At 40.0% G+C, this 15,744-nt stretch overlaps 1 protein-coding gene across 6 annotated transcripts in view; it reads left to right on the forward strand.

Annotated features, from left to right (window-relative positions):
• The window catches only part of ZC3H13 (zinc finger CCCH-type containing 13), a 145,183-nt gene that overhangs the window by 78,081 nt on the left and 51,358 nt on the right, over positions 1-15,744 (forward strand). The gene's annotated exons all lie outside the window — the stretch shown is intronic.

Below are 15,744 nucleotides of genomic sequence, written 5' to 3' on the forward strand. Positions count from 1 at the left end.
ATATATTGGAAATAATTCCATATTACTCAGTTTGGTAAACAGCCACTGTCTTTTTCTGGTGCATAGTGTTTATTTATTAGGATAGACCATCTATCTATATAGTATTTCTATAATAATAAAAGCCTAAGTGACTATCGCAACCGAACAGGCTGTGTGGGGCAACCAGGCTGGCGGGGGGGTGGGGGGGAGTAATTAGGGGCGATCAGGCAGGCAGGCAGGTGAGCAGTTAGGAGCCAGTCATCCCGAATTGTGAGAGGGATGTCCCAGATTGGAGAGGGTGTGGGCTGTGCTGAGGGAACCCCACACCCCAGTGCACAAATTTTGTGCATCGGGCCTCTAGTCCTAATAAAATAGTAATATGCAAATTGACCTCACCTTCGCTACGCCAAAGCCACGCCCAACAGCCAATCAGGGTGAGTATGCAAATTACCCAACAAAGATGGCAGTTAATTTGCATATGCTGAGGGAGGGAGGAGTGAAGACTGAAGACAACTTAGAAGGAAGAGGGAGGAAAAGCGGAAAGCAAGGTGGCTGCCAGAGATAAAGCCCAGGCAGAGCAGGGCGGGTGGCAGCGGCGCGGGGGTGCAGGCGCAGCGGCCGCAACGGCGGCAGCAGCAGCCGCTTGCAGGATTCTTCCTGCAAATGGGCTACTAGTATATATATAAAAGGCTAATATTCAAAGTGTCCCCTCAGGCCTTCGACCAGGAAAACAGATTCAATTGCTCGCTATGACGTGTGACCACCAGGGGGTGGTGCAGAACATGGTGGGTGATCAGTGGCAACGGCAGGGCACTGAGGGAGTGAGGGAAGAAGGAGGCAGGGGGAACTGTGTGGTGCCGGTGCGTGGGTGGTGAGGGAAGGGGGAAGTGGGCAACCAAATCGGCCGTGATTGCTGCCCAGGCTTAGGGACCCTATTCGTGGACGAATTTTGTGCACTGGGCCTCTGGTAAAAGTAATAAACCCTACATTGGTGGATATTTAGATGTTTCAATCCTTAAATGAATAACTATGTATAGGTGTCACTAACTGATGTCTTCAAAAGCATTTCATTTTCTTACGCTTATTGCATGTATATAGAAATGATAATTAAAATTTGTATTTTAATCTTACATTGTGATACTGCTTTATTTTCCTTGTAGAGCTAATTAGATGATCTTAAACATCTATGTCTGGGAACAGACCAATTTGACTCTTCTTTTCTGGTTTTTATTTACTTCCTGTCAATAACCTGCCGGGCAGCTTTTGTAATACACAGTGGTATCTCAGTTCTCTAATTTAATTCATTCCAGAAAGCTGTTTGACAAGTGATTTGTTTGAAAACCAAATCATGTTTTCCCATTAGAAATAAAGTAAATGGAATTAATTCATTCAAGACCCCCAAATGATTTCCTGATTTAACCTTAGTTAGATACAGTACAGCACTTCTTTTCTTAAATTTATTGAACCATCCCCTACTATCCTTAAGTCACTTTCAGCATTCGTTCCAGAAGTGTCTTTCAGGAGGTCAGTAGCAGCATTTTTGGTTTTTCACGTATCACTGTCTCTGAAATGCTGTCGCTGGCTAACTGCTTTTTGTTTACCCAATTCAACTGCAGTTTTTCTACCTCTTCAGTTGCCTGTGATCATATTTTCTTTTACGCCCTTAGCAACAATAGCACTCTTTATTATTTAAAATTGTGCTAATCGTCCATTTGCCAGCAACAAAAGAAAAAAAATGACACAAAAACATTCACTGTACAGTTTCCCGAGGTGTTATCAAGGTGAGGTTTAGCCATAGACTGACTCATACAGGTGATTTCTCTTCTTTGTTTTTGGCCTGACAGACACTTTTTATCATGTTGATATATCGGAAGGAAAGCTTGGTGTTTATAGATTTTTTTTTTTTTTTTAGCAGATGCTTTTTATTGTGTTAAAGATGTCTCCTAATTAATTTTCCCATTTTAGCTAACATCTTTTATCATGACTGATTTTTCTGTATCTGAGAAGTTCATAGAGTATGTCTCTTTAGCTTTGTTACCTATGTTAATTTTTTAAAATTTAGAACTATGCTTAAATTACTAAGATAAATGGCATTTAAAAAAATTTTTTAAGTTTTAGAATAGGTTTATTAAACTTTTAATTTTCTTTTAAATTTCCATGGTTTTAATTGAGATTGGCATAAAATTAGTGTTTTTATTTATGGTAAATATTTATAACTAACACTTCAGAAAAAAAGTCCTCACTTGTAGCTTTTACCAATACCATGGTATAAATATTCCTGCCATAGCAAAGGAGTTTTAGGGATAAAATTGGCAGGTTTAAGGAGTTTTAGGAATAAAGAGCGTCCATGGGGGGACTGCATAGGTAAGGGCTTGGAGGTGCCAAAGGATAAGGGGAAAGGAAAACATCCATTCATAGAAGATAGGGAAATGCCACAGGATATGGGGAGAAAAAGGAAACAAACTTTCACAGAGGAGGATCCGGATGAGGCCTCGTGCACCTAGGCCCGGGTGAGCCCAAGTGGCCCTGGGTCTGGGAGAGGCCAAGCGTCCCTGGGTCCGGGAGAGACCATGTGTCCCTGGAACCAGGTGAGGCCTTGTGCAACTAAGCCCGGGTGAGGCCACGTGCCCCTGGGTCTGGGAGAGGCCAAGCGTCCCTGGGTACGGGTGAAGCCAGATCCTGGGTCCGGGTGAGGCCGTGCGCCCCTGGATCCATCCGGGTGAGGCTGGGTCCCAGGCCCGGGTGAGACCACGCGCCCCTTGGGTATGGGTGAGGCCACGTGCCCCTTAGTCCGGGTGACGCCGTGCCCCTGGGTTCGGCCGAGACCAAACCAGAGGGAGTCGGACCTCCATTACCACCATTTGTCCACCATCCAGAGCTGAGGGGTCAGTGCTGACATGTACACATAAGGAACTACTGGACATTGAAATTGGGTCTCAAAAGAACTGTTGGTCCAGGGGGAAGCTCGCTACAGATTGATTCATTTGCCTGTCAGCATAACTATTATTGCTCGTCTCACATTCAGTTCTTATTAGTATATATCTAGTGACATATGATCTCGCTCATCTAGGGGAAATGATGAACAACATAGACTGAGGAACAAGAACAGAACCAGAAGCAAGGAGGCATCGATCGGACTATCGGGCCTCAGAGGGAGGATAGGGGAGGGTAGGGGGAGGGTGGGGGGAGGGGGAGAGTTCAACCAAAGGACCTGTATGCATGCATATAAGCCTATCCAACGGTTAAGTTCAACAGGGGATTGGGGCATGCGTGGGGAGAGGGGTGGGATGGGAATGGGGGGATGAGGACAAATATGTGACACCTTAATCAATAAAGAAATTTAAAAAAAAAAAAACTTTCACAGAGGAAAGAGAAATTCTGACAAATGGGAGAAAGAGGAAAACAGATTTTCACAGGAGATAAGAGTATTCTACCATTGAAGGGGGAGAAAAAGAGGGGCACACCATATGGGCTTTGAGCTTTGAAACTGATATTCTACCAATTGGAAGATAGTGTGAAAAGACAAAGATAAACCTTAGAAAAAAGGAGCTTAGTGGGTTACCCCCCTTGGGATCTCCTCCCTACATGGAGTCTATATTTGCTTCCAATAAATTTCCACCCTTTTCATCTACCACCTTTTGTCTTGTCTTCATTCTTCGAATCCATCTGGACAAGAACTGGGGAAAGAAATCACCCTTTCCCCAGTTCTTGTCCAGAAAAACCCTTTCCCTAGTTCTTGCTCAGGAAAACAACCTGACTCACTAACATGTCACTTGATGTGGAATTGGGAAGAGATGTGCACAATTGACTCTTTCAAGCCAGTGTGAACCAGTTCTACAATACCACTTACTGCATAGTTTGTTTTATTTTATTGTCCTTCTTTGGGTTAGGGATCAAAGTTATACTAGTCATTAAAAGTGTTGCTTCTTTTTTTCTCTTCTCTGGCACAATTTGTAGATTATATCTGTTCTTTGACAATTTGATAACATTTCTCTGTTAAACCTTGTTTATTATTTTTCTGGTGTTTAGAGCTTTTACTACTAATTGACATTCTCTAAGTTAAATATTTAGATTATTGTAGTAATTATAGATTTCTGTTTTTTCTTGAAGCAGTGTATTAAGTTAAATTTTTCGAGGAAATTGTTTTTAAGTTTTTATACAAAGCTGTTTCTTTCCCCTCTCCCCGCCAACCCCCAGGTAGAGATTTTACCATTTATTAATACCCAAGGAGAGCTTTTTGTAATTTATTGCAAACTAGTGGCCCAGTGCATGAAGTTGTGCACATTAAAAGGAAATTAATTGGAAGAAATATTTTAATATCGCTATTCGCCCTTCATAATAGAAGTGTCAACCAAATTCACAATCAACAATGACAGATCGAAACACACGCATGCGATTGGCACCAGCGAGAGCTTTATATGTATCATGCATAAACAAGTCAACTTAGCCTTTTATATACACTGAGTGGCCAGATTATTATGATCTATGAACAAATAATAATCTGACCACTCAGTGTATATTCTATATAATAAAAGGCTAATATGCAATTGTCCCCTCGACCAAGAGTTCAACCAGCAGGCCAGCTGGCCAACCACCCATGTCCCCTCCCCCTGGCCAGGCTAGCCAGTTCCCACTCATGCACCGGGCCTCTAATATATAGTGGCCCAGATTATTATGCATTCAGAGATCATAATAATCTGGCCACTCAGTGTGTATATATGTATAGGATAAACTTGCTTAATTAGACCTGCTTTCTGATTTAGCTAAACTTTTTCCAGCCCAGTGAAGCACCCCAACTTCTCTTTCATGTAATTGTCAGCAACACAGCAGTAAATATCAACACGAGCAGATTATTATTGTAGATCACGCAGGGAGAACAAATATTTAACTGCAGCAGTGTTTGACTATATTCTGCGCAGTGAGAAAACCTGAAGTCATTTTCAAGGTCCACCATTTCTTACTTCTTTTCAGTCGGGTCAAGTTTCTAAGCTTTCTAAGTCTCCGTTTTCTGACTAATGAAAAGAAAATAGAATTCCATCGAGTCTCCTATCTCCAGGACTTCTGTGAGGATCAAATGAGATGAGGCATGGGAAAATGCTTCACAGACATTTGGTTACAGTGTAAAGTGTTTCCACCTGGCTATAAAGCAAGTCATCATAGCAACTGGTAGGAAGGTGGCAAGGACACTTAGCATATTAGCCTTTTATATAGATAGATTACAATGTGGGTGGCCCTTGCCCATGCTGCCTGCCAATCAATACAAAACTGATTCTAAATTCCTTTTTTAAATCTGTAATAATTGTTAGGGTCACAGAAGGAGGAACGCATGAGGCCAAAGGAGGTAAAGAATTATGAATTTGTTAGGTCATCTGGATAACAGATGGGCTGAGCCCCAAAAATGGTGCCAGCACACAGGGACAGGGAGTCCCAAGATTTTAAAAGACTCTAGGCAGGCTTTTTCTGGGCAGAGAATTCTCTGGGTGGGTCCTAAGGGGAAAGATAATGGTCTTAGTAAGTGGAATGTGGTCTAAGCAAAAGGGAATGTCCACTGTGAAGTGGTCTAAAGGTCAGATCCCAGGGGAGAAGGTGTCCCTTCAATTACTCTATCAGACCTAACAATTATGTTCCCTTTTCTATTTCTTGCTCCATCTTTCCAGAGGTTTGTCCATTTTGAGTCTTTTTAAAGAACTAATCTTTCGTTATCTTAATTTACCTTTGTATCTAATTTGTTCGATTTTATTAACTTCTCTTATGTTTTACTTTGTTGTGAAATGTGTGTTATTTGTATTCATAAACATTCTAAATACTTTCTAAGTTTTAATGCAATTTTTTTCTTGGACTCATGAGTTATATAGAAATAAGATTTTAAATTTTATCATGTTCTCCCCCAGTTTTAATTATTGTCAGAGAATACTATACTTTCTCAAGTCATATCTTTAGCAGTTGTATTTGTTAAGATTTATTTTGTGGTGTAGCAGTCTGTTTTTATAAATGTTCTTTGTATGCTTTTAATAGTTGGATGCGGTTTGTTAACTATGCTTTCAAATCTACATTTAAATTTTTTTTAGTGTGCTTTATCTAACATTGCACTATCATTGTGAATGTGTATAATTTGATCCATTACTTTTTTAAATTACATTATTGGGGTAACACTGGTTAATCATATAGGTTTCAACTGTACAATTCTATAATCTAACATCTATATATTGCATTGTGTGTTTACCACCCAAAGTCAAATATATTTCCATCATCATATATTTTATATCCTTTACCTTTTACTACTTCCCCCCACCTTCCTTTTACTCAGGTAGCCACCATACTATGTCCATGTCTGTGTCTGTGAGTTTTTGTTTGTCTGTTAATCTTTTTTGTTCTTTTGTTGGTTTCAGTTTTATATCCTACATATGAGTGAAATCATGGTTTTTTACTTTTTCCATCTGACTTATTTCACTTAGCATGATATTCTCAAAATCTATCCATGTTGTCGCAGAAGGCAGTTTTTATCTTTTCTTACTGGTTGAGGAGTATTTCATTGTATATATATGTACAAACTCTTCTTTATCTAATCATCTGTCAGAGTACACTTCAGTAGTTTCCATTACTTGTACACCGTGAATAATGGTGTAATGAACATAGAGTTGCATATATCTTTGCAAATAAATGTTTTCAAATTTTTCAGGTAGATACCCAGAATAGGGATTGCTGGGTCTATTCTAAATTTTTTGAGGAACCTCCATATTGTTTTCCATAGTGACTATACTAGTTTGCATTCCCACCAGCAGTGAATAAGGGTACCTTTTTCTCCACAACCTCTCCAACATTTGTTTATTACTTGTCTTGTTGCTAATAGCCATTCTAATGGGTATGTAGTGGTAACTAATTGTAGTATTTTTTTTAATATAGTTTTGTTGATTCTAGAGAGGAAGAAAGAAGGAGAGAGAATCATTGATTGTTTTCCTCCTGTATGCCCCATGCTGAGGATCAAGCCCACAACCCAGGCATGTGCCCTGACCGGCAATCAAACTGTGACCTCCTGGTTCATAGGTTGACACTCAACCACTGAGCCATGCTGGCTGGCTCATTGTAGGTTTTTGTTATTTTTTAAAATATATATATATATTATTGACTTCAGAGAGGAAGGGAGAGGGAGAGAGAGAGAGAGAGAAACATCAATGATGAGAGAGACTCATTGATTGGCTGCCTCCTGCACGCCCCCTACTGGGGATTGAGCCCACAACCCTGGAATGTGCCCTTGATTCGAATCAAACCGGGGTCCCTTCAGTCTGTAGGCCAACATTCTATCCACTGAGCCAAACCAATTAGGACTCATTGTAGTTTTGATTTGCATTTCCCTAATAGCTAGGGAAGTTGAACATCTTTCTGTATGTCTTATTGAGAGAAGTATCTGTTCAGGTCCTCTTCCCATTTATTAATTGGATTGTTTGTATTTTTCTTGTTGAAGTATGTAAGTTCTTTATATATTTTGGATATTAACCCCTTATCTGATGTGTTAGCAAATATCTTCTCCCATTTTGTTGGTTTCCTTATTGTTTTGTTGAAGGTTTCTTTTGCTGTGAAGAAACTTTTTAGCCCTAACCTGTTTGGCTCAGTGGGTGGAGCCTTGGCCTGCGGACTGAAGGGTCCCAGGTTCGATTCCAATCAAGGGCACATCCCCAGTGGGGGTGTGCAGGAGGGCAGCTGATCGATGTTTCTCTGTCATCGATGTTTCTGACTCTCTATTCCTCTCCCTTCCTCTCTGTAAAAAATCAATAAAATACTTTTTAAAAAAAAAAAAAAAACTTTTTAATTTGATATAGCTCCATTGACTTATTCTTTGTTGTGCTTCCATTGCCTTTAAGGTTGGTTTCATAAAATTTAACATCATCTTTTTTTCTTTTTATTGATTTCAGAGAGGAAGGGAGAGAGAGAGAAAGATAAAAGCATCATTGATGAGAGAGAATCATTGATTGGCTGCCTCCTGAACACCCCCTATTGGGGATCAAGCCTGAAACCTTGGCCTGAATGTGCCCTTGACCTGAATCGAACTTGGGACCCTTCAGTCTACAGGCCGACATTCTTTCCACGGAGCCAAATGGTCCAGGGCTAACATCCTTTTTAAAGGTTTTTTTCTAGATATTCTAATCTTTTTTGTTGCAATTACAAAAGGAATTATTTTTCATTTCTTTTTCTAAAATGTCATTGTTAGTATATAAAAACACAATTGATATTTGTACATTGATTTTGTATCCTGCAACTTTACCGTATTTGTTTATTGTTTCTAATAGTTTTTTAGATGAGTCTTTAGGGTTTTCAATATAAAGAATCCTGTCATTTTCAAAAAGTGACACTTTTCCTTTTTTATTCCCGATCTTGCCTGCCTTTTATTTCTTTCTCTGACCTGATTGCTCTGGCTAGGACTTCTAGTATTCTATTGAATAACAGTGGTAAGAGTGGGCATTCTTGTGTTGTACTTGATCTTACAGGAAAACTTTTCAGGTTTTCACCATTGAGTATGATATTAGCTGAATTTTGTCATATATGGCCTTTATTATCTTGAGGTACTTTCTTCCCATACCCATTTTATTGAGTATTTCAATTATAAAGTGGGTGTTGTATCCTGTCAAATGTTTTTCCTGCATCTAATTAATATGATCATATGATTTCTATCTTTTATTTTGGTGATGTGATGTATCACATTGATTGGTTTGCATATGTTGAACCATCCTTGTGACCTTGGAATGAACTTTACTTGTTCATGATGTATTATCTTTTTAATGAATTGTTGTATTCGATTTGCTAGTATTTTGTTTAGGACTTTTGCATCTGTATTTGTCAGAAATACTGGTCTGTAGTTTTCTTTTTGTGTGATATTCTTGCCAGGTTTTGGTACCAGGGTAATGTTGGCCTCATAAAATGTGTTAACAAATATTGCCTCTTCTCCAATTTTTTGGTGAAGTTTGTGAAGGTTCTGTAGTAAGTCGTCTTTGAATGTTTGGTAGAATTCACTAGTGAAGCCCTTCAATCCTGGACTTCTACTTGTTGGATAGTTTCTGATTGCTGTTTCATTTTCCTTAGATTTTTCAGTTCTTTATGATTCAGTCTAGGAATGTTATATATTTCTAATAACTCATCTACTTCTTCTAGGTTATTGAATTTGGTGGCATATAGTCTTTCATAGTATTCTTGTATAATCTTTGTATTTCTGAACTATCTGGCGTAACTTCCATGTTGTTTCTAATTTTGTTTTGTGTTTTTTTTTCTTTAGGCTTAATTTTTTTTCCTTTTTAAATATATTTTTGATTATTGATAGTATTACAGATATCTCCCACACCTCCATACCCACCAGCCCATACCCACCCCCATCCCTCCAGGTCTTCACTACCATATTGCCCTTATCCATGAGCTATGCATATAATTATGTAAGTTCTTTGGTTTATCTCTTCTCATCCCCATAATGCCACATCGAGGTATATCAGTGTGTTCCATGCCTCCCTGCTTCGGGTCTTATTTCCTTGGTCACTTCATTTTGTTCATTAGATTCCACAAATAAGTGAGATCATGTGATATTTGTCTTTCTCAGATTGGTTTAATTCACTTAGATAATATCTTCCAGGTCTATCCATGCTGTCCCAAAGGGTAAGAGATCTTTTTTTTTTTTTTTTTTTTTTACAACTGCATGGTATTCTATAGTGTAAATGTCGCAAAGCTTTTTTATCCTCTCATCTACTGATGGGCACTTGAGCTGTTTCCAAATCTTAGCTATTGTAAATATGCTGCTATGAACATAGGGGATCATATATTCTTTCTGATTGGTGTTTTGGGGTTGTTAGGTTATACTCCCAGAAGTGGGATCACTGGGTCAAACAGAAGTTCCATTTCCAATTTTTTGAGGAAACTCCATACTGTTTTACATAGTGGCTACACCAACCTTCATCCCCACAGTAGTGAATTATGTTCCCTTTTCTCACATCCTTGCGAGCACTTTTTGTTTGTTAATTTTTTTATGATAGCCATTCTGACAGGTGAGGTGATATCTCATTGTGGTTTTAATTTGCATTTCTCTGATGATTATTGAGTTTGAGCATCTTTTCTTGTGTCTCTTGGCCATTTGTATGTCCTCTTTGGAGAAATGTCTATTCAGGGCTTCTGCCCATTTCTTAATTGGATTATTTGTCTTCCTTTTGTTGAGCTGTATACTTTATATATATCTTGTTACTTTATATATATGTTTATATATATATTTGTTACTTTATATATTTTGCATATTAAGCCCTTATCAAATGTGTCATTGGCAAATACACAGAGTGGCCAGATTATTATGATCTCTGAATGCATAATAATCTGGCCACTCAGTGTGTGTGTGTGTGTGTGTGTGTGTGTGTGTGTGTGTGTGTGTGTGTGTGTGTGTGTTAGAGGCCCGGTGCATGAATTTGTACATGGGTGGGGTCCAGCCAGTCTGGCCAGGGGGAGGGGACATGCACGGTTGGCCGGCCTGCCTGCTATTCAAGGGGACAATTTGCTATTAGCCTTTTATTATATAGGATACACACTGAGTGGTCAGATTATTATGTGTTCAGAGATCATAATAATCTGGCCACTCAGTGTATGTTCTTCCATTCAGTGGGTTCCCTTTTCAATTTGACAGTGCATTCTTTTGCTGTGCAGAAGCTTTCAATTTTGATATAGTCCCATTTGTTTATTTTCTCCTTAGTTTCCTTTGCAGAGAAAATAAAGGAGCTCTTCTAAGAGATGTATCTGCAAACATATTGCTACAAGAGAGGTCTCAAATTTTACTGCCTATGTTTTCTTCTAAAATTTTTATGGTTTCATGCCTTACATTTAAGTCTTTTATCCACCTTGAGTTTATTCTTGTGTATGGTGTAAATTGGTAATCTAGTTTCATCTTTTTTTTTTTATTAAGGTATTACAAATGTGTGGTTATTACCCCATTGCCCCCCAACCCCCAATCCTGCCCTCACCCTCACCCTCTGTTGTCTGTATCCATTGGTTATGCTTATATGCATGCATACAAGTCTCTTGGTTGATCTCTCTCCCTTACCCCCACCCTCCCCTACCTTCCCTCAGGTTTGAGCTTCTGATCGTTGTTTCTCTGTCTCTGGATCTGTTTTTGTTCATGAGTTTATGTTGTTCATTATATTCCACAAATGAGTGAGATCATGTGATATTTATCTTTCTCTGACTGACTTATTTCACTTAGCATAATGCTCTCCAGCTCCATCCATGCTGTTGCAAATGGTAGGAGTTCCTTCCTTTTTACAGCAGCATAGTATTCCATTGTGTAGATGTACCACAGTTTTTTAATCCATTTTTCTGCTGATGAGCATTTAGGCTGTTTCCAAATCGTAGCTATGGTGAATTGTGCTGCTATGAACATAGGGGTGCATATATCCTTTCTGATTGGTGTTTCTAGTTTCTTGGGATATATTCCTAGATATGGAATCACTGAGTCAAATGGGAGTTCCATTTTAGTTTTTTGAGGAAACTCCATACTGTTCTCCACAGTGGCTGCACCAGTCTGCATTCCCACCAGCAGTGCACGAGGGTTCCTTTTTTTCTGCATCCTCACCAGCACTTGTCATTTGGTGATTTGTTGATGATAGCCATTCTGATAGGTGTGAGATAGTACCTCATTGTCATTTTGATTTGCATTTCTCAGATGATTAGTGACTTTGAGCATGTTTTCATATGTCTCTTGGCCTTCCTTATGTCTTCTTTCAAAAAGTATCTATTTAGGTCCATTGCCCATTTTTTGATTGGATTGTTTATCTTCCTTTTGTTAAGTTGTATGAGTTCCCTGTAAATTTTGGAGATTAAACCCTTATCGGTGATAACATTGGCAAATATGTTCTCCCATGCAGTGGGCTTTCTTGTTGCTTTGTTGATGGTTTCTTTTGCTGTACAAAAGCTTTTTATTTTGATGTAGTCACATTTGTTTATTTTCTCTTTAATTTCCAATGCCCTAGGAGCTGTATCAGTGAAGAAATTGCTTCAGCATATGTCTGAGATTTTGTTTCCTTTGGATTCCTCTAGTATTTTTATAATTTCCCGTCTTACATTTAGTCCTTTATCAATTTTGAGTTTATTTATGTGTATGGTGTAAGTTGGTGGTCTAGTTTCATTTTTTGCATGTATCTGTCCAATTTTCCCAACACCATTTATTAAAGAGACTGTCTTGACTCCATTGTATGTTCTTGCTTCCTTTGTCAAATATTAATTGAGCATAGTGGTTCGGCTCAATTTCTGGGTTCTCTATTCTATTCCATTGATCTATATGTTTGTTCTTGTGCAAGTACCAGGCAGTTTGGAGAACAGTGGCTTTGTAATACAGCTTGATATCTGGTATTGAGATCCCACCTACTTTGTTCTTCTTTCTCAGGATTGCTGCAGCTATTCGGGGTCTTTTTTAATTCCAGATGAATTTTTGGAGAGTTCTTTCTAGGTCTGTGAAATATGCCGTTGGTATTTTAATGGGGAGTGCATTGAATTTATAGATTGCTTTGGATAGTATGGACATTTTGATGATGTTGATTCTACCAACCCATGAACACGGTATGTTCTTCCTTCTGTTTATGTCTTCCTCTATCTTTTTTTTCAACATCCTCTAGTTTTCTGAGTAGAGGTCTTTTACCTCCTTAGTTAAGTTTATTACTAAGTATCTTAATTTTTTTTGTGCAATGGTAAATGCAATTGTTTTTTTAATTTTTCTGTAAGTTCACTTTTGGTGTATAAAAATGCCATCGATTTCTTGGCATTAATTGTGTATCCTGCTACATTACCAAATTCATGTATTAAGTCTAATAATTTTTTTGATGGATTCTTTAGGGTTTTCTGTGTACAGTATCATTCGAACTGTCATCTGTGAATAATGACAATTTTACTTCTTTTCCAATTTGGACGCCTTTTATTTCTTCTTCTTTTTTATTGCATTGGCTAGCACTTCTAGTACTATGTTGAACAGGAGTGGTGAAAGCGGGCACCCCTGTCTTGTTCTTAAGGGAAATGGTTTAAGTTTTTGCCCATTGAGTATGATGTTGTCATAAAAGGCTTTTATTATGTTGAGGTATGATCCTTCTATTCCCACTTTGCTGAGCATTTTTATCAGAAAAGGATATTGGACTTTGTCAAACACTTTTGATATGATTATGTGATTTTTGTCTCGCAATTTGCTTATATGATGTATCACATTTATTGATTTGTGGATATTGTTAGTTTCATCTTTCTGCATGTTTCTGTCCAGTGTTCCCAGCACCATTTGTTGAAGACACTGTCTTTACTCCATTGTATGTTCTTGCTTCCTTTGTCAAATGTTTATTAAACATAATGGTGTGGGTCAATTTCTGGATTTTCCATTCTGATCCATCTACTAGTCCTAATATATAAAAACCCTGGTTCGTAATGACCGGAGGCTGACCAACCGGTAGTCAGTGCTGGTCCCGCCCCCAAGCAAGTGGTAAGGGGCAATCAGGCAGACCAGCAGTTAGGGTGATCAGGTAGGCAGGCAAGTGGTTAGGGGAGATTGGGTAGGCAGGCCAGTGGTTAGGGGTGATCAGGTAGGCAGGCAAGTGGTTAGGGGAGATCAGGTAGGCAGGCCGGTGGTTAGGGGTGATCAGATAGGCAGGCAAGTGGTTAGGGGAGATCAGGTAGGCAGATGGCCCCTTGCTGGGTTGACCCCCCCTCCCCAGCAAAGAAAGAGGGAGGCCCAGGCCAGCTAAGCCATTGCACCCCAGCCTGTCACCTGCCGAAGGAAGGCACCAGTGGCAGGAGCGGGGGGTGGGGGGGGCAGCGCTGCACAGATGGCATGCAGTGGCAGCAGCTGGGGTGGGGCCAGCTGCCTGCAGACTGGGGAAGGAAAGCCTCGATAGGCCCTGATCTCAGGCCAGGCCTAGGGACCCTACCCGAGGGGTCCCAGATTGTGAGAGGGTGCAGGCTGGGCTGAAAGACCCCTCTCCCCCCCCCACCCCCCCGCCCGAGTGCGCGAATTTTCATGCATGGGGCCTCTAGTATATATATAAAAGGCTAAGTAGACCATCTGACCCTCTGGTACCTATGACACTTACTGACCACCAGAGGGCAGATGCTCAACGCAGGAGCTGCCGAGCTGTAGTGACTTGGCAGCGGCAGTTCTCAGGTGATGCACCCTGGAACCAGAGAGAAGGGAGCCCAATATTAAAATATTTCTTCTAATTAATTTCCTTTCAATGTGCACGAATTTGTGCACCGAGCTACTAATTGGTGTATGTGACTGTTCTTGTGTCAGTATCAGGCTGTTTAGATAATAATGGCTTTGTTGTATAGTTGATATCCTTTATTGTGATCCTTCCTACTTTCTTCTTCTTTCTCAAGATTGCTGCAGCTACTCAGAGTCTTTTATGATTCCATATAAATATTTGGAATATTTGTTCTAGCTCTGTGAATTATGCCATTGATATTTTAATAGGGGATACATTGAATCTATAGATTGCTTTGCGTAGTTTAGACATTTTAATGATGTTAATTCTTCCAATCCATGAACATGGTATATGCTTCCATTTGTTTGTATCTTCCTCTATTTTTTTTCCAGGGACCCATAATTTTCCAAGTTCAGGTCTTTTACCTCCTAGTTAAGTTTATTCCTAGGAGTCTTTTTGTTGTTGTTGTTGTTGCAATAGTAAATGGGATTTTTTTTTTTTTTTTAGTTTTTTTGTTTGTTTGTTTTTTTTTAGTTTCTCATTCTGACAGTTCATTATTGGTGTATAAAAATGCCATTGATTGCTGGATATTGTTTTTGTATACTGCTATCTTGCTGAATTCATTTATTAAGTCTAGTAGTTTCCTGGTGGCGTCTTTAAGGTTTTATATGTAGAATATGTCATCTGTGAATAATGACAGTTTTACTTGCTCCTTTCCAAATTGGATGCCTTTTATCTCTTCTTGTTGTCTGATGGCTGTGGCTAGGACTTCCAGTACTATCTACACTAATAAAAGAGAAAAATGCTAATTGACCATACCTTCGCTACGCCCACAGCCAATCAGAGCAAGTATGCAAATTAACCCAACAAAGATGGCGGTTAATTTGCATAAGCTGAGGGAAGAAGGAGTGAAGACTGAAGATAGCATAGAAGGAAGAGGGAGGGAAAGTGGAAAGCAAGGCGGCTGCGGGAGGGAAAGCGCGGGCGGGGTGGGCAGGCTGTGGCGGCGGCTGAAAAGTGCAGGGCGGCAGCGGAAGGGAAAACACGGGGCAGTTGTGGCAGGAAGGAAAGTGCAGCGGGGGCGGCGGCTGCGGGAGGGAAAGCGTGGGGTGGGGGGCAGAGACAGCGGGAGGGAAGGGAAAGCACTGGGCAGCGGCGGGAGGGAAAGTATGGGGCAGCGGTGGTGAGAGGGAAAGCGCAGGGGGGGGCGGCGGCTGCGGGAGGGAAAGCGCAGAGGGTGGGGGATACGGGGCAGAAGTGGTAGGGAAAGCGCGGGGGGGTGGGAGAGGTGGTGGTGGCGGGAGGGAAGCCTGCCGGAAGCCCTATTTTTGCAGGAATCTTCCTGCAACAGGCCCCTAGTGTTTAATAAAAGTGCTGAAAGCAGACAACATCCTAGTCTTTTTGCCCATTGAGTATGATGTTGGCTGTAGGTTTATCATATATGATCTTTATTATGTTGAGGTATGATCCCTGTATTCCCACTTTACTGAGTTTTTATCAAAAATGGATGCTGGATTTTGTCAAATGCTTTTTTTGTATTGATATGATCATGTGGTTTCATCTTTCAATTTGTTTG

This window comes from Eptesicus fuscus, chromosome 8 (genome assembly GCF_027574615.1).
Source record: "Eptesicus fuscus isolate TK198812 chromosome 8, DD_ASM_mEF_20220401, whole genome shotgun sequence".
Lineage (NCBI taxonomy): Eukaryota > Metazoa > Chordata > Mammalia > Chiroptera > Vespertilionidae > Eptesicus > Eptesicus fuscus.